Genomic DNA, 18,587 nt, shown 5'->3' with positions numbered 1-18,587 from the left:
ACACTGGTCAAACACAGGTCTTCCTGTTTGTATACGTAATCAGAGTGTGTCATCTGGAAATAACGTAAGGCATATTTTCAGCATAAATATAACAGTTTTGGAGAAGGTAAATTCCAGAGAAAGCTCCTAAAAAACCCCAAACAAACAAACAAACCCCAAAAAACCAAACCCAACCAACTAAACAAAAAAAAAACAAAACAAAACCAAAAATGCAAAAATGAAGGTGGAATATTTTAATGAACAATATGTATGTAGAATAGGTATTAAATAAGGACCCCATATACCAGCCCATGTGTGCAAGGTACCAAACACCACTCCTACAAGTTCAAATTGTCTGAACACCTATAGGCATGACCCTTTCTCAAGTCTAGGCTGGAGCATACAGACCTTTTCTGTGGGGGTCTTCCATCAGCTTATTGACACTTGGCCAGTATATGAAATGATCGTAAAGAACTAACAGACCTCAAGTTACCACAGTTCACCATCATAAAGGGAAAAAGAGAGGCTGACATGGTAGTTGAGATGAGGCAGAAAGACATTTTTGGGGTTTGGGAATGCATTTGAAGTGATCTGCAGAATGAAGATGTTTCTCTGGAGTGCAATTCAGAAAACTAGACACATCAACATGATAACCTCTTTATTGGCAATGGCAAAAATGATGTTATCATCTCAGATAAAGCGTATGAAAAGAAGACACCCTAACAACTAGCTCCAAACAGTTAACACCCTTACAGCTTTAGTATTCTTCAGGCATCCCAAACATCTACTGAATCTGCTGAATTCAGAAGTGCGTGAGATAGGTGAAAAAAATTTCACTATACTCAAGCAAACATCAGTATGAACAGGCTCAGACCTTCCATGGTGGAGCACAATGGTACCAGGTAACACACCACAGCTGCATACATGATGGTCTGTCTGGTTTTTATGGCTCCTGAATGGAAATCATGGAAGAAATTTTCTGAAGGTTACACTGATTGTTCTGTGTCTTACCTCTGTGGGTAACAAGACACATTGTCTGTGTTAGATTCTTCGGAATATAATTTTATATTAGAAAGAATAATCCTTCCTTGTTAATAAAAAGTTTGTACACCTTTCTCATTTTCCAGTGTAAAGAGCTTGGACTGAAAAAGAGAAAAACCCACAAATATTGGCTGTTTCTTAAAACTGTTTGAATTTTCAGGTAATGATCATCCAGTAGAACTGTGTTCTAGTTTTGTACTATTCTCTTTCAAGTATGTTTATTGTATGTTTCACATGCCACCTTGTGGTCTCCAATGAAAAAGAGAAACTTGATCTGATTTAGTAAACTGGAAATATATTTCTGTGTAAATATTTCTAATATCTAGTACAGATCCGTATCTCAGCAAATTTATCAAAAGTAAATTTTCAAAAGCTTTATAAATAATAAGTTTTAAGAGCAACAAATACAAATTAGTTTAGAACATGACCTTCAAACTGACAGTATTTATGTTGTAGTAATTGTGCTGTATATATAGTCAAAATACAGATGAAATACTAGAGGAATTATGCAGGATGTGAATCCTTTTTTGTCCCCGGCATAGAAACATCAATAAAAGCATTGTAGATACTGGCCAAGGCAAAACCAGCAAATTAGTCAGTAGTACTGACATTCCAGAAACTGTTCTCATAAGAAGTTAGTTCTGGGAAATCTATCAAGATGGTATGATTTTAAAAGATTTTCACTACCTAAAAATAGTTATATTTTCAAATCAGAAAGTATTGTTGTTTCAAAACAATTAAGAAGCCTGTTTTGCTGTTGCACCTTTCCTAAGTGACAAAACAGGAAGTTAATCCCATATAAGTTTTCCTTCAGGGAGAATTTCTGAGACATGTTGAGATTAGAAATTTGAATCTAACCAGCTTCTGTAAGTCTGAAAGTGTTCAAAGTTCTTGTAGGAAAATACTAATTAAATTTTATTATTTATTATTTCTTTAGGACTCCGTTTAAATTTGGGTTAGAAATATTTATACGTAAAGTAACACAAAAGAAAAGATTCTGTTTTCTTAAGTAGTGTCAAAACTGGTCAAAGATAATTGAAGAGTAAAAAGAATATGTGGGAAAGATGGAGAAAATAACAAGGACAAAGACAGGTACGATTCTGTGGGTTTCATACATGTGATAGTTAAAAATATTTCAGAGTTCTGATAATTCATTTAGTGTGAAATCGTTAGCTGGCTATTTTTTTTATAAGATGATTGACTCAAACAGACTTGCAGGAAGAATACAGTAGCCTCAGACTGTCTTATGGTGTGTGTTAATGAAACCTTCTGTGCTTACAAATCGAAGTCTTCATACATTGCTTTTCTGTAAATCACTAGTTTATGTGCTGTGTCTGCTTGACCATTAAAAAAGAATTATCATACTCTTTGGGTGTCCAAGTGTCCCATGCTTCTTTGAAAAACATCGTAATTCTACTTTATTGGAGTACTAGTTGAGATTTTATTTTTATTCTGTTATTGAGTAGATTCTTTTGGGTACTTTTGCAGCAGACCTGTTTTGGTGCCACACAAGGCACAAATAATACGAGTGATTTATTACTTTATTGATGGAAATAGCCAGGGCACCAAGAAGAGGCACTTAAAAATAAATTGGGCTGTATTGGGGCTGGGTTCTTTCAGTGCCTTGGAGTAATATTCTTACAGACAAGAGCTGGCTTTGTGGTATTGCTCTGTGAAAAGGTGTGGTGGGTTAACCTTGTCTGGACACGAGGTGCCCACCCTCTGCTCTATTATTTGCCTCCTCAGCAGGACCAGCAGAGGAAGAAAATAAGATTAAAAAGGAACTTGTGAGTCAAGATAAAAGCAATTTAACGAAGAAAAAGTAAGGCTGCACATGGAAGCAAAGGAAAATAAAAATATTAATTCTCTACTTCCCATCAGCAGGTGATGTCCTGCCACAGCCTGGGAAGTAGGGCCTCAGTATGTGTAGCAGTTGCTCCACAAGACTAACACCCTAGTGATGGCTGCTCCCCTTCACTGTCCTCCATTCTCTTCACTTTATTGCTGAGCATGACATCTTATGGAATGGAACATCTGTTTGCTGTGCTTGGGTCAGCTGTCCTGTCCCTCCCAAGCTTTTGCACACCCACAGCCCACTGACCTTTGGGAGTGGGAGGGTTCGGAGAGACACCCTTGATGCTGTGGGGCCACTGCTCAGCAGTAGCCAAAACACTGGTGTGTCATCAACACTGTTCCAGCTGTCGATACAAAGCACAACACTATGAGGGCCGCTGTGGGAGAAGTTAATTCCATGCCAGCCAGACTGAATACAAACTCCACCCCTTACTTAATACCATTTGCATAATGCTCATGTCCCATGTAATTTAATACATTTGTACATCTTCTAACCATCCTTTTGTATCTAATTTTCATTACTGAAATCCCTTCTTAGTGACACTTAGCTTATACTATACACTTAAACCATCTTTATAACCAAGATTCAGTTTTATACATTCTCATTAGCTATTATGCCTTGTCCCTTAGCAGATTTTATTATCCCATTCCACGGGCTTCCTCCACTCCTTCAAATGCTTATAAGGACATGCTATGACTTTGGCCCCATCTGTCAAGATGGATGCACAGGACAGGAGAAGCAGCATGTTCAAGCAGTGTGTACCAACACCAGCTTGGTTTGGGTCGTTGTTGTACTTGCCTGGCTCCTTGTGAAGCTCACTCTTTGTTGGTTCTGGTCATTCCTGCTACATTATTTCCTCCAATTTACAACTCCCTTCACAAACTATTTTTCTTCAAATGAGGCACAAGGATGAGAGTGTCCCCATCCTTCTGCATTACACACCAAGTCCATCTTGTTTCTTGAGTCAAGACAATCCCACAAAGGGGTTTGCTGTTTCCCAAGGTGGAAGCAATCCACGTCGCCATCCCCAGCCACTTCCCTGTGTGCGGTACGGGGACCTTATCTCCTCCCACATTATGATGGGGTTAGTTTGGGTAGGACCAGGGTGCGGCAATTAGGAACGACGCATACCGGGACGCAGACAGAAATTCACGCAGAGGCAGAGATCTTGTTCAGGAAGGAGCGCAAAGCCTGGCCAAGCAGACAGCTGACCTAGGCCTAGACTTAGGCTAGCTTCTTTATTCACCATTGACAATTTATAGGATTTACAGGTGCAGGCCTGGACTAAGATGTTTACAAAAAAGTGTTTTTCCACTAATTGTTATTAAACACCACGGTGGTTGGTAAATCCTCTGGTGTTAACCAGCCACATGGCTTCTGTTAAATTTATATCCCACTACTTCCATGTCCCATTGTCCAACACTCTCAACATGGTTTTCAGTAGTCTGTTCTATCTCTCAGTTTTTCCAGAGGCTTGTGAGTGACAGGGCGTGTGGTACACCCACAGAGTGTTGTGTTTCTTAGCCCAGGAGTTTATGAGGTTATTTCAGAAATGGTTCCCATTGTTTGATTCAATTAATTCTGAGGTACCATGTTACCACAAAATTTGCCTTTCAAGGTAATACCTAAGATGATGTTTTGGGTAGTGGCATGGTTTGCAGGCTGTACTTCCAGCTAACCTGTAGTTGCTTCCACCATAGTAAGTACACAACACTTACCCTGGTGTGTTCATGGTAGTGGTCCAATATAGCCAATTTGCCAGGTGTTGCCATATTGAAAATCCAGCTGTTGCCCTCTGTTCCAAGGAGACTTTAGTCATGTGTCTCACTTGATTGTGGGATGTTTCATGTTCATGAGTAACCTTTCGTGTTCATGTGTGATAGCATCCATGGTCAGATCTACCCCTTGATCATGAGACCATCAATATGTTGCATCTCTCCCTAGATGTCCCAATGTTTTGTGGGCTTATCAAGCTTCAAATAGCTTACTCTCAGCCTTACGCTTCCAGTCAAAGTCCATCTGAGCTACTTCATTTTTGACAGCCTTGCCCAGCTGTTCATTGTTTTGATGTTCTTCAGTGGTGCTACTTTTGGGCATGTGAGCATCTACATGACGTACACCAAGCAATAAGCAGTGCACCCAGCAAAACTTCGTGACCTTCACAAGGGCTTGCTGCTTTATAACTCCTATAACTGTAGCCTTCTTCATACAAAACTGCCAGAAATTTTTCTGATGGATGAACTTTGCTCATTATAATCTCATTTTAATACCAAAACACACTCCCATTTCAAAGGATACCTGCCCCCAGCATACCTTTGAGCATGTGTGGTGAAGTTTTTGCCTTAAAAATTGAAGCAAGGGTTTCTACACCACTCAATAGTAAAGGTATGTATGACTGGAGTCACTCAAACTCCACCTAAATGTAGAAAATAGTATAAAATACCCTAACAACAGAGGAAGGATGGGGGAAGACATCCTCACTGAGAACTCAAGGGAACAGCATAAAAAGATTTCTGGGAGCAGTTGAAGGGCTGAGCCTATCTTTCTGACCCTCAGGAGGATGTTCTTGGGTAAGATTTGTGCACTTCATCAGGACACTTAAGACTTCAAGTTTCTATTTATAATCACATTAACAGTGCTATATAGTCATCTTGGAATTTATATATTTATGGTACTAATACTTATTTTTTGCAACTAACATTTATTTTACAACTAAAGTGTATTTTGCAACTAAAGTGTGTTTTTGCAGACAGTGTATTTATAAACGGCATCTAAAAGAACTTGCAGCTATTGTTTTAATAAACCTCATTATTTGTGGATCTAGTTATGAGAATTTCTCATTGAATGCACTCAGATTTATATATACTATACTATTCATGAAACTGTGCCAGAGCATAAAATCAGTGAGTGCAACTGGCCAATACTATCGTGAATCTAATTGTGCAAATTCAACGTTAATGCACTCAGACCTACAGCATATATTATACTATTTGTGAATCTGTGCCAGCGCGTACGCTGGACTGGCTGTTGAGCCCAGTCAGACTTATAGTGCTGACTTCAGGTTGTTTGATGTAATTAGGCATCAGTCGGGTTAATCCCAGCTGCCCCCAGCCCCCACTGTAAGCGCTGAGGTCATGCTAGAACACAAGGGGGTTTAACTTTGGCTAAATTAATCTTCTTAACACAACAGACTGCATGTGTGCACCCAAACTTGCGAACAGCTCTAGTAATTTCTGACAGGTTGTCAGCACCAGGAGGTGTCTTTCCTCACAGTTAAGGCTACAGCCATAACACCATAACACTCCCACAGCATCCTCACAGCTAAGTTGAGGAGGTGTGGTCTAGACAATAGAGTAGTGAGGTGGGTTGCAAACTGGCTTAAGGAGAGAAGACAGAGAGTGGTAGTCAATGGTGCAGAGTCTAGTTGGAGGCCAGTATCTAGTGGAGTGCCTCAGGGGTCAGTACTGGGGCCAATATTATTCAGTATATTCATTAACGATTTGGACGAGGGAATAGAGTGTACTATCAGCAAGTTTGCTGATGACACTAAGCTGGGAGGAGTGTCTGACACACCAGAAGGCTGTGCTGCCATCCAGCAGGACCTGGACAGGCTGGAGAGTTGGGCGGGGAATAACCTAATGAAATTTAACCAGGGCAAGTGTAGAGTCCTGCATCTGGGCAGGAACAACCCCAGGTTCCAGTGTAGGTTGGGAAATTACATATTAGAGAGCAGTGTAGGGAAAAGGGACCTGGGGGTCCTGGTGGACAACAGGATGACCATGAGCCAGCACTGTGCCCTTGTGGCCAGGAAGGCCAATGGCATCCTGGGGTGTATTAGAAGGGGGGTGGTTAGTAGATTGAGAGAGGTCCTCCTTCCCCTCTACTCCGCCCTGTTGAGACCACATCTGGAATATAGTGTCCAGTTCTGGGCCCCTCAGTTCAAGAAGGACAGGGAACTGCTGGAGAGGGTCCAGCGTAGGGCAGCGAAGATGATTAAGGGAGTGGAGCATCTCCCTTATGAGGAAAGGCTGAGGGAACTGGGTCTCTTTAGTCTGGAGAAGAGGAGACTAAGGGGTGACCTTATTAATGTTTATAAATATATAAAGGGTGAGTGCCATGAGGATGGAGCCAGGCACTTCTTGGTGGCAAACAATGATAGGACAAGGGGTAATGGGATCAAGCTGGAACACAAGAGGTTCTGCTTAAATTTGAGAAAAAACTTCTTCTCAGTAAGGGTGACAGACACTGGAACAGGCTGCCCAGGGAGGTTGTGGAGTCTCCTTCTCTGGAGACATTCAAAACCCGCCTGGACATGTTCCTGTGCGACCTCACTTAGGTGTTCCTGCTCCAGCAGGGGGATTGGACTAGATGGTCTTTGAGGTCCCTTCCAATCCCAAACATACTGTGATACTGTGATACTGTGAACACATAAGCAGCAAGGGCAATAAAAAGCAAATAGTGCTTTTAAATGCAGAAATGAAGCAAACTATTTTAAAAAAGTAATGGAGAACTAAAAAAGATGAGAGATTTTAGTAGAAATTCTGTCACACTGTGGCCATGGGCACTGAGAAGGGGGTAAAGAAATCAACAGCAGATTAAAAAGATAATGTGGATTCAATAAGCAGCAAAAATAACCACATGAGCATTCGTTGTATCCCTGACTACTGAGTGATCTTTGCTCTCCTGCTGTTCAGTGAAGCCCTCTCAGCCATGCAAAAAGCCAAGCATATGGCTCCAGCCAGCCTTTAATTATGCAGCTTGTCTTGGTAACTTCATTTGCTGCACAGAGGTTGGCTTCTGAGGCATGAGAACATTCGCCAGTGTTAGGGGCCTCTGATTATCCAAGCAAGGTGACAGTTTGGAAGGTGTGTTCTAGCACCCATTCAGCCTGCACAAACCAGTTGTTTTGAGCAGGTATAAAGTATTAGAGGAGCAAGAGCATGTGGACATGAGTGAGTGTCCTGTCAACACAGGGGCTGAGTGGGGTGAGAACAAGCACCAGGACTCAGTGGTGGGGAAGCACTGCTGGAGACAGAAATTTGTCACATAATTCAGTGCTGGTGACACACCCAACTTTATGCCCATGCATAAGTGCTTGTATGGTTCGGGCCATGTTCTTCAGGCTTTTGCTGCCAGCTTTTTAAAGGTGCAGCCCATCCTGTGGAGGTGCTCTGCCTTCATATTCTGCTTGTGCTTTTGTCAGTACATTATGGGCACTGCTACATTGTAAACAGGATTGTGTTTAAAATGCTTGACTGTGAATTTAAACTGCACATTGACAATTGGTGATAATTTCACCTTTGCAGTTGATATACAAGCAGCTCTAGCTGATTTAGCACTGTGTACTAAATTGAAGTCTACTCTTTGACATTGCCATTATAGCAGGGGTTTCATGGCATTTTACAGCAGCAATTAACAAAGATGACCACTTGATGTCACTATTGTCATTCAAATTCATATTTGAGCAAGTGTTTTTAGCTGTGTTGTGTGCTTGAGAAAATGTGAATGTGACAGTTCAGATGAGCAGCATGACACATCTCTTCAAACAACTGTATAAATAATCATCTTTATTAAAACACTCTCTGGGACAGGTCTTCTGCATGTTCCTCAAGTACTTGCAGAATATAATCAAATGTTGTGATCTGCATCTCTTATTTTTCATATAATTCCTTTAATACACAGACTAACTAATTTAAGGTGCCATCTGCATTACAAATATATGGGCAGATGTTTTTACGTATTAGTCATTAGTCATTATCCCTCACACACAAGCACATTTCAATAGATCTTTCAGTATGTTAATTTCACAGAGCTGTTTATTTGATACTGTTTTAAGTTTTCAGGTAAATCTTACAGTGATAGATGAGAACACATCACTTTTTGGTAGAGCATCTGGACAAAGTTATTATTAGCTTAGGTAATTATTTCCCAAAAATGTGCTATTAATATTTTTATTTGTGCTTAGAAGATGTGAAAAATATTTTTAAATAATTGCTCAGATATTATTTCTCTTCTGGTGTATTATCTGATTTGTATTTGTTTATGAAAGGAAAATCAAAGTAAATGCTGACAGATGCAGCATTTGCATTACTTGGGTCATACTCTGTATTTCTTAAGTTTAGCCCAGCACCGAGGGCTTAAGAAGGAAAGAAAGAGACTAAAGAGAAGTCTCTTTCAGTGTACTCAGGTAGGGGACACCCTGCAAATGTGGGAAGCAAGGGCCTGAAAGACAGAGCCATTTAGGTAAAACCCTAAAGAAGCATGGGTTACAAAGGGTGAAGAAATTTCAGGCATATACATTTCTCTGAGTCAAGTATTTCTTTCATGGCATCTTTGGAAAATGCATGAAGTCTTGAAGACAGTGGCTTGTTAGCACAGTTTGTTCTCTCTCAAGATAGTTTGAGCTCCTGGGAAACTTATTTAGCTGTGGACAAAAAATGTCCCTGTCCTTCTCTTCTATGAGAAAGCTTGTGCTGTCTTTGCCAAAGAAGACATACCCTGAAGAGTGGGACTTTTTTTCCTGCATTTTCCATCTTATTTGATCACTGGCAGAATACTTTGGAAGCCAGAGTCTTGCAAAACAAGAACAGCCACCGAGGGAAAGGTGCTAAGTACTGTGGTGATTTGACAAAACACATCTCTTGAAGGACAAGTTTTCCTGATGAGAGATATGGTAAAAGCATATGCTCTGCCTCTCCCCAGAGGTGAAAGCATTCACCTTAGAAAAGGTGAGTGCTTTAAGTTCAGAAGTCAAATGACGACCCTTTGAATTAAGGTCAGAGCTGAGTCTTACAGCAGAATGCAAGTGTTAGTGGCTGTTTGGCAGCTCTGCCCCTGTTATTCTCATACTGCCTCCTCTTATAGACCTTACATAGCCACTGTAGCTGTTTTACAGCAACCGTCGCAGAGCAGGCATGCACCTGGTAGGACCTTTTCTGCTCCAACCCATTTACCCAGTATAAACAAAGCAGCTGAGGATGTTGTCTAAGGGATATCACATGGGTGGACTGTGATCAGGCAGACCTGAAAAGCTGAATTGCTGTGGCTTTTCTATTATAAAACTAATTTAGAGTAGGGTTTGTAGATATCTTCAGGAGACATCTGCCTCTGCCTCTGAAGGTTCATACATCATATAGATGACAGATCCAGTTCTGGAGCAGTGATTTCCTGCAATTTGTTTCCAACTGATGAGCCACTCCTTTTTCATCCCCCACTCCTCTGTCTCCGGCTGGTGACTCGCAGCTCAGCCGTGATGTCTCGTACAGACAGATCTTGCTTGTATTTGCGAAGCTGGGCTTCTCTTCCCTAATCATATGCCACATACAGAGGTTTTAATTAATCACTGCCCTTCCATAAAATGAAAATGAAAGGCACCATGAACCAGCAAGACTGGGTAATTCTTATTAATATGCGTTTCTCTCAGGATACTTTGCGACAACTCTACCCTTAATGTGCTTTGACACCAGAAAAGTGCTGAGTAAGTTTATGCTGTAATAGTGTCTTAGTGTCACACACTATTCCACATATGTCAGACAGAAGAACACAACTAAGCTGCGGACAAAATGATGAGACAAGCAACTTTTTATAAGTGATTTTTATAAGCGACTCATGCTGATTTATTATGAAGTTATATTCCTTTATTTGAAACTCTATATTTGCCTGTCAAAATCATGTTTAAATAATGTCATGCTGCTCCAGGTGAACATCAGAATATCCCTTTGGAGGCCTATTTAAAAATGAAATCTCAATTTTTTTTCTTTATCCTGTATGTAAATAAAGCAGCAGATATCCTTGAATATTACAAGTAAGTGCTATTGTGAGTTAAATACTGAATCTACCATTTTGGAAACCGTAAGTCTGACCTGATCTTAAAGACATTGTTAACAGACATAGATAAAAGTTTACTGTTGTTGATAAAAACCTACAATGCTGGGGCACTGCTCATTCTACATCATTTTATGAGCTATCAGACTTTGCAAGGGGCCAAAAAAGGTTTGATCATGTAAACCATTCAGATCCCCCTTCACTGCAAAAGAAATGTTGCTATTCATAACAGAGACTTTCTTACAGTGATTTTATAGCATCAGAAACATTAATGTTCTGGCAGTAGGCCCTCAAAAGTACTGCTCTATGAAATGTTTCTTTTGGGAATTGCATATATGCTAATCATATAATGAATTCATGAGTATTTTTAGGAACTGCTCTCACATGAGCAGTTATTGCCATGACAGCGCGTTCAAAAGTATTTTAAAATTTTGAAGATTATAAAAATAATTGATGATTTCTTATTATCTCTCCAGCAGCCAGTCTGTCTCAGGAGGGTCAATTGAATTTGTACAGAGGCTAAGCTGGTAAATATCATATACCTACAATTTGGAGATGCAGATTCTTCAGTTCAGACTCTGTGACCTGCAAGCAATCATCTTAATTTTTCTGTTTGCATGCGAAAGGATTTAAGATAAGACTGAGATACATGTAGAAAATAATATTTTGGCAAACCATATCATGTAACACAAAATACCTGTAAGCAGAAAACATTATTGCCATAAAATTAAAGAACTGAAACACGAGAAAACACTTTTCAGAAGATATTTTTTTTAATTTCCAGTTTCAGTTTCACTGCTACCTGCAGCAGTGGAGGAGAAAGCTGACATATTGGGGCACAGCCTTGTGCTGATGCAGTTACAGGGCTGGGCCAGCCTAAGTGCATCAGGGAGTCTGGTGCCCCAGACTCCCCTTTCACAGAATGATTGAGGTTGGAAGGAACCTCTGGAGATCGCCTAGTCCAACCCACCTGCTAAAGCAGGTACACCCAGAGAAGATTGCACAGGAATGTGTCCGGGTTGGCCTTGAATGTCTCCAAAGAAGAAGACTCCACAACCTCTCTGGGCAGCCTGTTCTAGTGCTCTCTCACCCTTTCTGGCACAGCCACACTGCAAGCCCAGGAACTCATGTGTATGCATTAGCCAAGCAGCTGAGCAGTCAATATCCCTGTGATGAACCTGTCAGAAAAGGAAGAATAGGGCAGGTTTATAGCCTTGCAGGATTTGGCTGTTGCAACAAGTGAGAGTGCTGGGAGCTACCTGCCTTGCACTGGGCAAGACTCAGCCCAGTTGTCCCCACTGCAGTGACACTCCCAATTAGGAGGTATTTCACTGTGGTGGTGTTGCACCAGAGTGAGTCCCTGCCAGTCAGCAAAGCTGCATAGCCCAAAATCACACTTTGGTTGGAGTGCCATCCAGAACTGGAGTGCAGGTACACCTGGAAGGGAGAAGGACAGCAAGGATGTTTTGTGACAGCCATGAGCTCCGTTACAAAATAAACTTTCTAGGTAAAGGGATTTCTAGATACAGATTCATGGATAGATTAACTCCTTTGATAACAATTTATACTTCATTGATCTTGCTACATTTTAATGACACTGAGGCTAAATACACCCTGCTAGAAAAATTATGTGTGATTGTGTGAGAGTCGGTCCGAAGATGGAGCAGTATTTGCTTGAAGATCGCCATCAAGAACGTAGAGAACTGAAGTCCTGACAGAAAGAATGCATGGACAATGACTTGGAGAGAAGCCCGAGAAGAAGCATTGTGTTGCACTGTTTCTCCGATTCAGGGGGGTGCTACTAACAATGGCTGCTGTGTGGACTTTGCCTGCTGCTTCAGCCAAACGAGCCCCAGCCTTCTGAAAGCTATTGTTATGAGGTTCTCTCTGACAATAGCTGCCGTCCAGAAGAATGCGTTCTCACCTGCAGCCTCAGTAACATGTGTCCCTCACCTGCTCCCTCAAACAATGGCCAGCGAAAAGGAACCTGCCCAGAAGCTTGCCAAGGGTCCTGAGGTCACCCAATGGACCAGAAAAAGACCCCTGAATGCTGGACACGTAAGCATTGGCAAAAGAAAGCATGAATCTTTCGAGCCTGTGCAGTACGAGCCTGGGTTACGAAATCAAGGCGGAGACTGGCCTAAAACAATGAGAGCAAGGGGGGGCGAAGAAGCATAAAAGATTACTCCAGAATGGACATTTTGGAAGATCTTTCCACCAGAGGATCCCGAACCATGACGGAGGACCGTCAGGACTCCATGGGACCGGAGACCAGAGGGACGCTTCTCGAACCGGACTGGTGATAAATGCAACCTCATTTTCTCATCTTTACTCTTACTTTTTCCCTGTTTCTTTTCCCTTTTCTCTTTCTTACTCTCTCTCTCTATCACGTGCCGCTTTACAGGCAAATTAATAAAGTAACACTGTTTGACTGAATTATAACCCCTTGGCATTTTGGTTGCCTTAATTTTGCGCTCTGAGATCAAGGTAAAAGAACCATCACAAGTCCATCATCAAATGGACCGTGACAGATTGATAGATATATCTAGGTTTATAGATAGCCTTTTTTTTATTAAAATAAAACTTTTTTTTTTTTTATATAGCTTGAAGTTATTAGTCCTAAAATTTTCATAAATGAAAAAATAATGCAAGCAGACAAACACACAGACACAGATCTGCATATGAATGTGTACCAGTTACACACACCCTGATAAGGTCTGGAGCTTTCAATATGGGAGCTACTGACCATTTCACACCTTTTGTACCCCACTGTGGCTGTCCTCACATTTGCACCTAGGTTGGATGTTAACTGTCCTGTCCTCCTCCTGGGACACGGTGACTCCAGTCATGTACATCCCCTTGGCTGGGGAAGCAGGAGGGGCAGGACCTCGGTCAACAGACAGGATCCTCAGCCAACAAAGTGCCCCGGGCCCAGAGGAACTTCTGAACTGTGCTCATAGTGACCACAGCCAAATCCAACCAGGCTAAAAAAAAGAGGCCCCCACTGAAGACCCCCTTGGAGCGGTCTTCTCAGAGCATAAGGACTATGATTGGAGCCCTCTACTTAAACAGAGACACTATTTAAGGAGACTTCACAGGATTGAGAGCCCTCACCTCCTCCTTGGAGAGTGATTATTTCTCCTGGGTATATGAGATGAGCACTTGCCACCTTCCCCAGTCAAGCAATTATTTCTTTTGGGTACCCTCGAATGAGAGAGGCCTCTTCTTTTGAGTGAGTGTATGCACGCTGTGGTCATCATTCCTGTGTTCTCTTGTAGTAATAATATCCCAAGCTGATATATCCAACCTGCAGTTTGTTAAAAGATTTTGTAGTGCTGATTGATTTTGAATTACCATCCCCTCCCCAGCCTATTGTCTTCTGTCTTTTGGTTGCAAATTAAAGTTGATTTAAGATTATCATTTCCCTGAAGTCCTCTTGGGGTGCCTCTGTGACAGTTCACTTTCTCACACGATACTGCAATAGCTACATGTAAGCTAAAAATTCTTACAGATAACTTTTTCATCGACATTGAAATATGTATACCTCCATAGAATAGAAAGAGGACCTTTTTCTCCTTGTCATTGAACAACAACAAGGAGGGCCAAAGATACAGGCATCTCCCAGCCTGCAAGTGAACCTGATAGTACTGACCATGCCCCACCAGGAGGACCCATGGCGGCATCCTGCGCTATGTGGGATTAGAGTACTATTTATACTATCTTTTTGAGACAATCTGGTCTGCTACAGCAGAAACTATTTCATGCTACCAGTTCTGATTTTGTTTTGACTTTTGTTGCTTCTCAGAAAACACTGCCTTCCACATCAGTTTTAAATTCTGACCTCTTCTGTACCCAAAATAATATTCTCTCAATCTTTTTGTGAAATACTTTAACCTCTTTATCACAACAATAAGTCCCATCTCTAAATTTTCATAGCAGTCCTGTGGATCTTTCCCTTAACTGTTCATGTATTAAAATTTATTACAGAGTTTTAGTACTGCACACTAAAAATCTTCTGGTTTATGTTTGGTTGAGCTGCATATGCTACATTTCAACCACATTTTTTAATTGTTGCACTGAACTGTAGATACTTAGGAGAGCTGATCACACATGCTTTCAGAATTTAGTGTCCCTTTCAAAGTATTTGCACTTTGGTTTAAATCCAGCTGTTTGTTATTTTTTCTTTTTCTTTTTCTTTTTTTTTTTTTTGGTAAGTGTGTTTTTCTCATTTATAGATATAATAACAAACTTGGGTTCAAATGGCTTGTATCTAACCCCCTTTTTCCAGCTGAAGGTGTTTTTTGGTCAGATGTGTCACAGGATCACTAAAATTGCAACTGCAGTTAACAAATAGCTAATGAATATACCCATCACACTTCCTCTGTCTGTCCTCAAGAAATGCTGGCTTTCTTTATAGCTCTGTATTTAAATTAAGCATCAGTTTAAATGAACCTCAGTTTAGGTATACATATAGGATTTCAATAATAAAGCAAAAAATGCAACAGTTAAGGTATTATCAAAACAGTAAGAAATAAAATCAAGGAAAGATAAACTAATAAAGATTGGGCACACTAGGGCCTTTTGCTTTGCTATTATGTATTTTTCCACAATACATCATGCAAGGAAAATGCAGTATGTAATCAGAGTAGAGGTAGAAGGAATGAAGGCCATGCCACGCTTTTTTTGAAAATGATATAATTTCTGCCTGACTGGTAGTCGTGCTTTGAAGGTTAATTAAAGTTTATGAAGCACATCAAGACCTTTGGATAAAAGGCACGGTGCTATGAACTTGGAAATTTGTAATTTCCAGTACTAAAGAGTGGAAGGCTAAAATACAAATGCTTTTGTCTTGACATGTCATCTTTGGTTTGGTTGGCATGAATTCTGTGTGTAGATTTATCCACAAGGAAATACAAACAGATTTGTGATTTCTTTTTGTTTTAACAGAGCTTATGTGAGAGAGAATATTTGTAGTGATATGAAGGTATTGTTGGTCTGAAATGCCACAGTAACCTTCTCTTTGAATTTAAAGTATGTATTGACTCCATAATTTATTTCATATTCTGTTTTTTATCCCCTTCAAAATGTGTCAATGAAATAGATAATAGGTATTATTATTCAGCAAAAGTTCATACTAGGCTATAGCAAGTTCTCAGATGTAATTTTTCATGTTGTTTTAAATATTCTTATTTTCTTATCTGGATATACTTTCAAAGGCTTTTTCAGCAGGGAAGTTGCAAGAATCACACGTGACTGTGACTGAAGCCACGTTTACTTATGTTTTTATAAACAAATCATACAAGACACAGTATTGTAGGTAGTCTCACGTACATTAGTTAGGCTGTGCAAACTCAGCATATAAAAAGTTTGATGTGTTCAGAAATCATGTAGCTGAGCGTTGTTTTTATATGACTCAACTTGTAAATGCTTAGACTTAGAAACCACTCTATTCAGTTAAGCTCATGTTTCACTATTGTTTTTGGGGACAAAAGCTCCTGTGATTTTAATTTTTAAGTGTTGACAATTTATATCTCACAGTACCTGGCTGCTTAAGGCAGCCTGGACTGGGTTCAAACCAGTCAGTTTGGTGTTACATGCATCTCTTACATAATTATAGAAAATCCTTTTCAATACAGAAGGTAAATCAGTGGTAAAGATAACCTCTCTGAATACACTAGATTGACAGAGACAAAATTAATAAAATTCAGTATAATAAGGTCGAATTTTGATTGCATCATGATATAATCCCTGACTGTGACGATAAGACATACAAATGAACTTCTCTTGGTGGCTTGTTGAATGAGAACGCAATTATATTACTGAAAATCATTGTATTCAAAAATATTAGTGTAGTGTAGTCTTCTTACTTGTAGTTGCCTTTCTTAATTAATTATAATAGTAAATGTAATGTTTCTTTTGTCTTCACAGTTTTACTGTTTTATTCATTTTTATCTTTATGGTGTAGTAAGTGAGCCTTCATGGATCGCAAGTCTAGAATGGATCACTTTGCTTCTTGATGATTATACTGTTTGCTTTAGTTGAATAATTTTATATATATATATTCTAAATTAATCTTTACTATTAGATGCACTTTAAATATAATTTAATAAATCCTTTATACAGTGTGCATGTTCCTCTATCTGATACATTGCTTGTGAGCACTAGTTAAAATACTTAGCCATTTAATTTTGCTTTTTTTTTCTTTTCTTACTTCTTTTTAACTTATTTTCATTTTTGTCCTTATCTAATTCCTCTCCCTATGGAATTTACAAACTAATAATTTAAATAAAATTGAATTAAATAGTAAAATCTTCCTTAATCACCAATATTTCCAGTTTTATCGTAAGTTTGTATACAGTCACTTTAGTGTACATATTTTGCAAAAAAATAAATGAGAAAACGGTGCCACACACATAGTGTCTGTCTTATGTGTTTATAAATCCTACTTGCCCTGTTGTAAACGTGATCCAAAAGCACCTCTCAGTTGCTGAACAGAGGATGTTGGATTTGGAGACATGTTGCTGGAAGATGCCACCATGAGTATATGGCACAAATGAACATACTGAGCTCTAGGATGGATCTTGTCATGGGTAACTGTACCTTTGAAGGTCTTGCTAGTCATACATGCTACCCACATTTCTTGGGAAAGACTAGAGTACAGCCTAGAGTAGCTCAGAATGTGGTCCAATAGGACATATAGATAAGCAACTAAATTGGCTTTAAACTCACCTCCAAAGCTCCAACCCACAAAGCTTTGAAGGTTGTTTCCTACATTGTTTCATGGTGTGTGATTCAAGAAAATACTCCATGTGATGAGTAAGGATATCCACACATGTGGGTAGGGTTTGACTGGCTATCAACTTAAAGAGATGTCAAATATTGTGAATACTTCAGTTTTATCTCTACTCAGCAGAGGTGTAAGTGTTCAACTGTGTTTTTCCTTGTAGCCTATAGATGTGATGTTAGTTTAGGCCAAGGGCTGCCAAGTGTTAGCACTTGTGTTTTAAGAGGGTAACGTGATAATAGCTGGTGATATAGTGAAGAGAGAGTCTTTCAATTTGTTACTTTGAAGAAGTTTGATGTAATACATTCTGTGCTTTCTAACGTATGGAGAACCACATTTTCAACTGATCCCACTTTTAAACAGAACATATATTTTATGTCAGAAATAGCCACTATTTTTTGTACTATTTTTCTCCCTGTTGATTACACTATAAAACCAATTTTTAACCTATAAAATTATGGTTATATTCGGTGTAACTCAATATCTTTAGGTTTTTCTGTCTTTACTCTTCAAGCTGTAGTGTCCTGTTAAATAAAATTGAAGTGTATTCCAAGTTTTTTCTCTATTCTATTCTAAATAGGCTCATAAATTTAACTGAAGCAAAAATTCAGAATTCCATCATATCTACTTCTCTGGATAAGACCTCTTTGCCAGTAATATGGAGTTAGTCATGATATTTCTCCACTAAAATTCTGACTCCATGTTGAGAAGATTTTTTTAATTTGAAATTTGCTGTTAATATGAAACATTTTGTATTTTATATTAAGGTGTCTGGCCTCCAATCTGAAATTTTTAAGAAGTCCCAGAAAAGATAGTAAGGTAAATATCCTGGTAAATGTCACATTTCAGCTAACAAATCATATTGTTAGGACACTAAAACTCCTCATAAGGTGGCATAAAAGGCTAAAAACACACATCTCTTGGTAGGCTATGCTTAGGGGTTGATTCTGACCTATAGTCAAGTATTTTGGATTAGTACTTCACTTAGATGATGGTCTTCACTTGAAGGCCCTTTGAAAATATGAGGAAACAATGTAAAATATTTTTAATATAAGCAAGAAAAAGTCTGAATTTCCAACTCCTAGTCTTGTTCCATCAGACACG

The 18,587-nt window shown here is 39.5% G+C and overlaps 2 long non-coding RNA genes across 2 annotated transcripts in view; one reads left to right on the top strand and one right to left on the bottom strand.

The window, feature by feature from the left end:
• LOC135578667 (uncharacterized) overlaps positions 1-18,587 on the top strand; it is a 57,181-nt gene that overhangs the window by 8,848 nt on the left and 29,746 nt on the right. The window contains exons 2-4 of the long non-coding RNA XR_010470663.1: positions 1,107-1,180; positions 1,958-2,112; positions 11,176-18,302. This is a non-coding gene — a long non-coding RNA (uncharacterized LOC135578667). The remainder of the gene's footprint in view (positions 1-1,106; positions 1,181-1,957; positions 2,113-11,175; positions 18,303-18,587) is intronic.
• Positions 11,728-18,587, bottom strand: part of LOC135578668 (uncharacterized) — a 34,356-nt gene continuing 27,496 nt past the window's right edge. Inside the window, exon 3 of the long non-coding RNA XR_010470664.1 lies at positions 11,728-11,877. This is a non-coding gene — a long non-coding RNA (uncharacterized LOC135578668). The remainder of the gene's footprint in view (positions 11,878-18,587) is intronic.

Source organism: Columba livia, chromosome 2, assembly GCF_036013475.1.
Source record: "Columba livia isolate bColLiv1 breed racing homer chromosome 2, bColLiv1.pat.W.v2, whole genome shotgun sequence".
Classification (NCBI taxonomy): domain Eukaryota; kingdom Metazoa; phylum Chordata; class Aves; order Columbiformes; family Columbidae; genus Columba; species Columba livia.
Note: the sequence above shows the minus strand (reverse complement) of the source record. Positions and strands in the feature narration are given on the sequence as shown.